Source organism: Psittacula echo, assembly GCF_963264785.1.
Source record: "Psittacula echo genome assembly, chromosome: 2".
Classification (NCBI taxonomy): Eukaryota; Metazoa; Chordata; class Aves; order Psittaciformes; family Psittacidae; genus Psittacula; species Psittacula echo.
In genome coordinates this window covers 160,645,593-160,652,126 of record NC_137737.1, presented here as the reverse complement: position 1 = coordinate 160,652,126, position 6,534 = coordinate 160,645,593, and the positions used below count along the sequence as shown (strand labels likewise).

The following is a 6,534-nucleotide window of genomic DNA, read 5'->3' as shown; positions in this document are numbered from 1 at the left end:
GGCAAAGGTTGGGATGCAGGAGAACTTTATTGAGATAAAAGCATGAAAATGTACAAGCATAACGAGGAACAGAGCTGAGATGCAAGTAGGGTGACCGTGCACTGAGGTCTTCTGTATACAGTAGATACTGTCAGAGCACCGAGGTCTTCCTGGCTTGCCTGGGGAGGAACCCAGTGGAGGTCCCCCGCTGCTGTTTGCCTGTGAGATGCTGGTGTGGCACAGAGTACTGCACACAGCAGATGGGGTGGTGCAGAGAAGGAATTTGGAGAAGAGCAACACATCCATGGGCCATGTTACCAGGCATGGACCTTGGCAGGCCCTTTCCCTGCTTGCTTAGTGCCACAAGAGAAGGAGCTGTGGAAAGTGAACTGGTGTGCCAGCATTACCCCAGACGTGCATCCTCAATCCATGTCTTTGCTTCTAGAATGTAGGTGAGTGGTTTCAGGACTGTTGTGAAGGGTCCTTAGCAGATGTTGTAGCCTCTTCCTGTGCCGTAGCAGCCCAGGCCTCCGAAGCCGTAGCCAAGGCCGTAGCCGAAGCCCCCAGAGGAGACGGGCACTCCCTGGGCGCTGAGTTCGCTGCCCACGGCAGCGGATGAGGAGGATCCGACGGCGGTGCTCTGGGGGAAGGAGGTGAGGATGGGTCCTGGCAGGGTGACCAGCACGGCGGGAGGCTGGATGACGACGCGGGAGTCCTGGCACTGCCTGACACAGGGCTCGTTGCAGCTGTTGGCCAGCGGGGTGGGTCCGCAGGGGCGGCAGAGGTCGTAGCAGGCCATGTCTGTGGTGTGGAGGGGCCCTGGCAGAGGAGAGGAGAGAGGAGAGGAGAGGAGAGGAGAGAGGGTGTGGGGAGAGCGGAGGGCGTGGGGGTGCGAGGGGCGGTGGTGCAGGAGGGCGAGGCAGTGGGGAGGCTGGTGTGGGGCTGTGGGGCTGTGGTGCTGGGGAGGCGTCAGGGGTGCTGAGGCTGGGGCAGAGCGTGCTGGAAGAGCCGGGCCAGGGGGGCAGGAGCAGAGGGCAAGGGGCTTGAGGCTCACCTTGTTGAGCGCGCAGGAGAAGGCGTCAGCAGAGGCGAGTGAGGGACAGAGGCACTGGGCCGGCTTTTATGCTGGTCCCTGAGTGACTGAGGCGGCTGAGACAAGTCTTTGTGCACGACAGCATGTTAGTGCAATCACCTGGTGCATGTCACATCCTTCCAGGCAATTAGTTGTGGTTCTGTTTTCCTTCCAAGAATTCCAGAGGTTCATGTCCTCCTGTTGAGGACGTGTCCTTCTGGCCCTGGCGGTACGTTTCAAGTATTAGAGACCAAAGGCTTGGTGTTGATCGTGTATGTCAGGGCATTTGGCAGAACATGCAACAAAAGCACTGGAGAGGTGGTGGTGTCGTCAGTGATGTTGTCCTGTGGCACACGTGTTCTGTGGTTTGTGGGTTTCTTGCAGAGCTTCCTGATGGCTGCAATGGAGCTCATCCCTTTGTCTCTGTAAGAAAATCAAGAGGGTGGATCTGGCCCACTAGAGGCTGGTGAGCCCTACCTGTGCCCAGTGTTAGGCTCCATTTATCTTTTTTGAGATTTACAGGAGAATCTCTTCAGTTATTTCAACTCTATGTCCTGAGGTCATAACGAAACACAATGAAAAAAACAAGAAATCAGGGCTGTACCCATCTTTTCCCTGCGTAGGTTAAGACATAAATTCACTTCTTCAGCATCCAAGTCATAACTTGCAAAATCTGAATCATCATATAGCGTACTTAGGAGGAAAAATACATAATTACCTGCCAATGGTAAGAGTGCTCCTTCTTCCTGCTCGGTCACGGTTTGGATGTTACTTGTGTCACTCCTGGAAACATGAAAGCCTCAGCATTCCAGGTGCTGCTGGATCTGCTTCAAAAGCTTTTTAGGGTTACCTGATGTTTTGTACCTTCCAGATTGGAGGTCTGGTCTGATGCCTCTCCATAATTTAGTGGTTTCTGAGTGAACTGCCAGACAAAAGGTGATGTGCAGGAGACAGCAATTTCCAGGTGATATTGGCTGCATAATGCCCCTACAGCACTTTCTTGCCACATGTTCTGCATAAAAGGTGCCTCATTTTGACCTCCTGGCACTGCTGCCAGCATAACTCAGGCCGCACCAAAAACTGGGGTAGCCAAAATCAGAGCAAGAGTTGAGTGAACAGTCACATGCACCCCAGGATGCGGTTTGCCCTCTTGTCTGCCAGGGCACACTGCTGCCTCCTATTGAACCTGCTGCCAGCCAGCACCCCCAGGCGCCTTTCTGCAGGGGTACTCTCCAGGAACTCCTCTCCCAGGCCGTGCTTGTGTCCAGCGTGGCTCCATCCCAGGCACAGAATCCAGCGTTTGTGCTTCTTAACTTTCATGCCATTGATGGTTGCCCAAAGCTTCAACCTATCTAGATCCTTCTACAAGACCTCTTATCCTTCAAGAGAATCAACAGCAGCTCCCAGTCCCATCAGCAAACTTGTGAACAGTGCATTCAACTCCTGCCTGTAGATGTATGATAAAAATATTGTCCAGAAATGGCCCTAGAATGGAGCCCTGAGGAGCATTGCAGGTGACCAGTGACAAAGCACATCTAGCCCCATTCACTATGACACTTTCAGAGCTCTTCTTCAGCAGTTCTTTATCCAATATGTCATGAACCTGCTCATCTCACATTTGAACAACTTGTCCATGAGGATGTTGTGAAGGACAAGAGTTCATCCAGGGCAGATGCAAAGTCCTGTTTCTGGGGAGAAGTGACTCCGTGTAGCAGGAATATCTGGGGGCCCAATTGGTTAGAAACCATCTTAGCAGAGAAGGACGTTGTGGTCCTGATGGAGAGCAAATGGAGTATGAGATGGGAACGTACCCTTGTGAAAAAAGAGTCCACCAGTCTCCAGGGCTGCATTGAGGAATGTTGCACTGGGTAAGGGGAGGGGACCATCCCTTTTTCCTCAGAAGTGGTAAGGAGAATCCCATGTGGGATTCATTTCTTGGCTCCCCAGTGAGCAAGGACTTGGCCTTTACAGAGCAAGAGCAGTGCAGGGTCACCAAGAGACGGAAGGGTCTGGATCATCTTTCGTAGAGAAGAGGTTGAGAATTGAGCAACACAAGAGTGAAGGATGTGCAGGGGGCCCATCATCAATGTGAATAAACCCTTGATGGCAGGGAAAGTAGTGGTGGGAACCCAGCTCTTGTCACTGGTGTGCATGTGCAGAAGAAGAGGCCCTGGGTACAAGGGGAAAGAGATGGGATTGCATGGGCAAACCAGGCAAGCCTTTTTCCCTGTGTGGATGGACAAAGAGTGGAAGAGGTGGTAGAGTATCTGTGCTGGAAGCTACTGAAAACCCAACTGGCCATGGTCCCACACATGCAGCTCTAGTTGCCCTGTTCATGAAAAGGGATTAAAGCACCTTCTCTGGAGAGGTTCCTGCTGTTGAAAGTGATTGTGAGGAGACTCAGGCTGGGATGCTGAAGAATTTATTGCGACAAAGGAACGAAAATGTAAAAGCACCAAAAGCACCAAGTGGAAGTGAGACAGTGAGAGGTGCAAGAGTGTGACCATGAGCAGAAAACTTCTGCTTGCAGTACATTTAGGCAGAGCACTGAGTTCTTCCTGCCCTGCAGTACAAGCAGCATACGAGAGGTCCCCGGATAGTATTTGACTTGTGTGAAGGGGTTTGCAGCAGAGAGACCTGGACACGAGCAAAGAGATGATGCGAAGAAGGAAATAGTACAACAGGAGGAGGTGCAGGGGCAATATTTTCAGGCATCCTGGGCAGGCCCCGTGCCCTGTTTCCTCTGTTGTTGGCTCGAGACGAGGAGCTGCGGACAGCAGGTGAACATGTCAGGAACTGCCCAGAACTGCATCCTCAGACCTTGCCATGGGTTTCAGGGTGTAGGTGGTTGGATTCAGGTGTGCTGTCAAGGGCCCTTAGCAGATGTTGTAGCCTCTTCCTCTGCCGTAGCAGCCCAGGCCTCCGAAGCCGTAGCCAAGGCCGTAGCCGAAGCCCCCAGAGGAGACGGGCACTCCCTGGGCGCTGAGTTCGCTGCCCACGGCAGCGGATGAGGAGGATCCGACGGCGGTGCTCTGGGGGAAGGAGCTGAGGATGGGTCCTGGCAGGGTGACCAGCACGGCGGGAGGCTGGATGACGACGCGGGAGTCCTGGCACTGCCTGACACAGGGCTCGTTGCAGCTGTTGGCCAGCGGGGTGGGTCCGCAGGGGCGGCAGAGGTCGTAGCAGGCCATGTCTGTGGTGTGGAGGGGCCCTGGCAGAGGAGAGGAGAGAGGAGAGGGTGTGGGGAGAGCGGAGGGCGTGGGGGTGCGAGGGGCGGTGGTGCAGGAGGGCGAGGCAGTGGGGAGGCTGGTGTGGGGCTGTTGGGCTGTGGTGCTGGGGAGGCGTCAGGGGTGCTGAGGCTGGGGCAGAGCGTGCTGGAAGAGCTGGGCCAGGGGGGCAGGAGCAGAGGTCAAGGGGCTTGAGGCTCACCTTGTTGAGCGCGCAGGAGAAGGCGTCAGCAGAGGCGAGTGAGGGACGGAGGCGCTGGGCCGGCTTTTATGCTGGTCCTGGAGTGCCTGAGGGGGCTGAGACAGCATCTTTGTACATGACAGCATGTTTGTGCAAGCAGGTGGTGCGTGTCAAATCCTTGCAAGCAATTAGTTGTGGTTGTGTTTTCCTTCCTAGAATTGTGAATGTTCATGTCCTCCTGTTGAGGACGTGTCCTGCTGGCCCTGGCGGCACGTTTCAAGTATTAGAGGCCAAAGGCTTGGTGTTGATGGCGCATGTCAGGGCATTTGGCAGACCATGCAATGAAAGCATTGCAGAGGTGGTGGTGTCGTCAGTGATGTCATCCTGTGGCACTCGTGCTGTGTTGTGAAGCTGGGACCCCATGTCCCGGCAGCCCTGTCAGGCTGGTCTGGGCTTTGTAATTGTAGTGCGTGAGGGGCTGCCCCTTCCATTGCCTTCAGTCCCTCCCTGTCTTGCTGCCAGGTCACTAAGCCTGGCTTTAGGCGTTGCCTTTTGGGTGAGCTCTGTGGGTGTCCTGGTGCCCTTGTGCTTGTGAGGTTGTCCCTGGCTGTAGTGGGTTTACGTGGAAATGTTTTGGTCGCCATTGGGCTGCTGAGTTGGTTCTGTGAGAAGATGGCAGAAGCTTCCCCCATATCTGAGAAAGGTTGTGGGAAGGTCGCACATAAATTTGTGGAGGGCTGTTTTCTGTGGAAGAGGCCCCATGATGGAGCAGGGGAAGTGTGTGAGTGGGAAGGAAGAGCAGAGACAACGTGGGGTGAACTGACCACAATTCCCATCCCTCTGTGGTATTTTGCGCAAGGGAGTAAGTAATTTCGAAGTGAAGATGAACCTTGATGAAGGGAGAGGTTGGGGAAAGGTGTTTTAAAAGTTGATTTTATTTCTCTTAATTCTTCTCTGACTTTTAATTTTGATAAATGAACTTCCCTGAGTCAAGTCTGTTTTGCTGCCACTGCAACATGGTGAGTAATCTCCATGTCCTTCTCTCTCCTTGGGAGCTTCTTCCCCTACCTGGTTGCGGAAGAGGAGTGATAGAGGCATTCAGTGAGCGCTTGGTGGCCAGCCATGGTCAACTCACCGCAGAACTCCATCTTCACAGGAGAACAGGGTTACAGGCTTGTTCCTGCACTTGTTCCCAGTGACCCATGCATGGCTTTGCTGAGCCATGGTAAGGAGGATTGTGACCTCACAGTGGGGTCTTTCTTTGTGACCTCAGAGTAGACGGATGTTGGCTTGGGGTCCCCTGCAGAGGTGTTTCAGAAATACAGCAGCAGGCAGGATGTTCTGTCCGGAGACCCCTTGCACTGTTGGAGCCTGCAGTGATGAGGTGCTGGTGGCCCTCTAAGCATTCCACCAAAGCATCGTTTGTGGACCCCATAGCAAGGTGAGACCATGGCCTGGGGACTGTGACATGGGTGGGATGGGGAAAATGCAGCCAGAAGGTCATTGGAACAGGAACCCACACCTGAGTCAGGAGAGGTTCCCAGAGCAGGAGGCTGGTGACCTGGGCACCCTGCGTGGGATACCCGTGGTCCTCGCAGTAGTCGGTGGCACGGCCATGAGTTCCTGTGTAGTTGGCCCTGGGAACCCACCCGAACGGTCTCATGAGCCTGTGGTGCCATCACCACTGTCATGCGTAGGGAGACAATGTCATGTTCAATGATTAGTATGTGCCAGTGATGGGCTTGTGTCACATTCTGGAAGGCCTCCACGTGTCACTTTGTTTTGTTGCTGATTGTGGTGGCGTATTTCCTAAGAGAGACTTTGTGACCCTTGTTCACTCAGCTCGATGGCCTGTTGAGACCTGAGATTGTGCTATGTAATGTTGGAAAAGCCTTGGTAGAAGTAAGGAAGAGGAGGTGTCACAGGCTTGGCTGCAGAAGAACTTTATTGAGGCATAAGAGTGAAAATGTACAAGCATGAGATGGTAGAGAGCTGGTCTAAGGTGTTGGTAGGATGACCATGCTCTGAGGTTTTCTGTTTGAAGTACATGCTGTCAGAGTAGCGAGGTCTTCCTG

The 6,534-nt window shown here is 53.8% G+C and overlaps 2 pseudogenes across 2 annotated transcripts; both read right to left on the bottom strand.

The window, feature by feature from the left end:
• Positions 1 to 463: 463 nt before the first annotated feature.
• Positions 464 to 778, bottom strand: LOC308217648 (feather keratin 1 pseudogene; annotated as a pseudogene). The gene has a single exon. The product of its transcript is annotated as a feather keratin 1 pseudogene (transcript).
• A 3,149-nt stretch (positions 779 to 3,927) lies between these two features.
• Positions 3,928 to 4,242, bottom strand: LOC308217584 (feather keratin 1 pseudogene; annotated as a pseudogene). The gene has a single exon. The product of its transcript is annotated as a feather keratin 1 pseudogene (transcript).
• Positions 4,243 to 6,534: the final 2,292 nt, after the last annotated feature.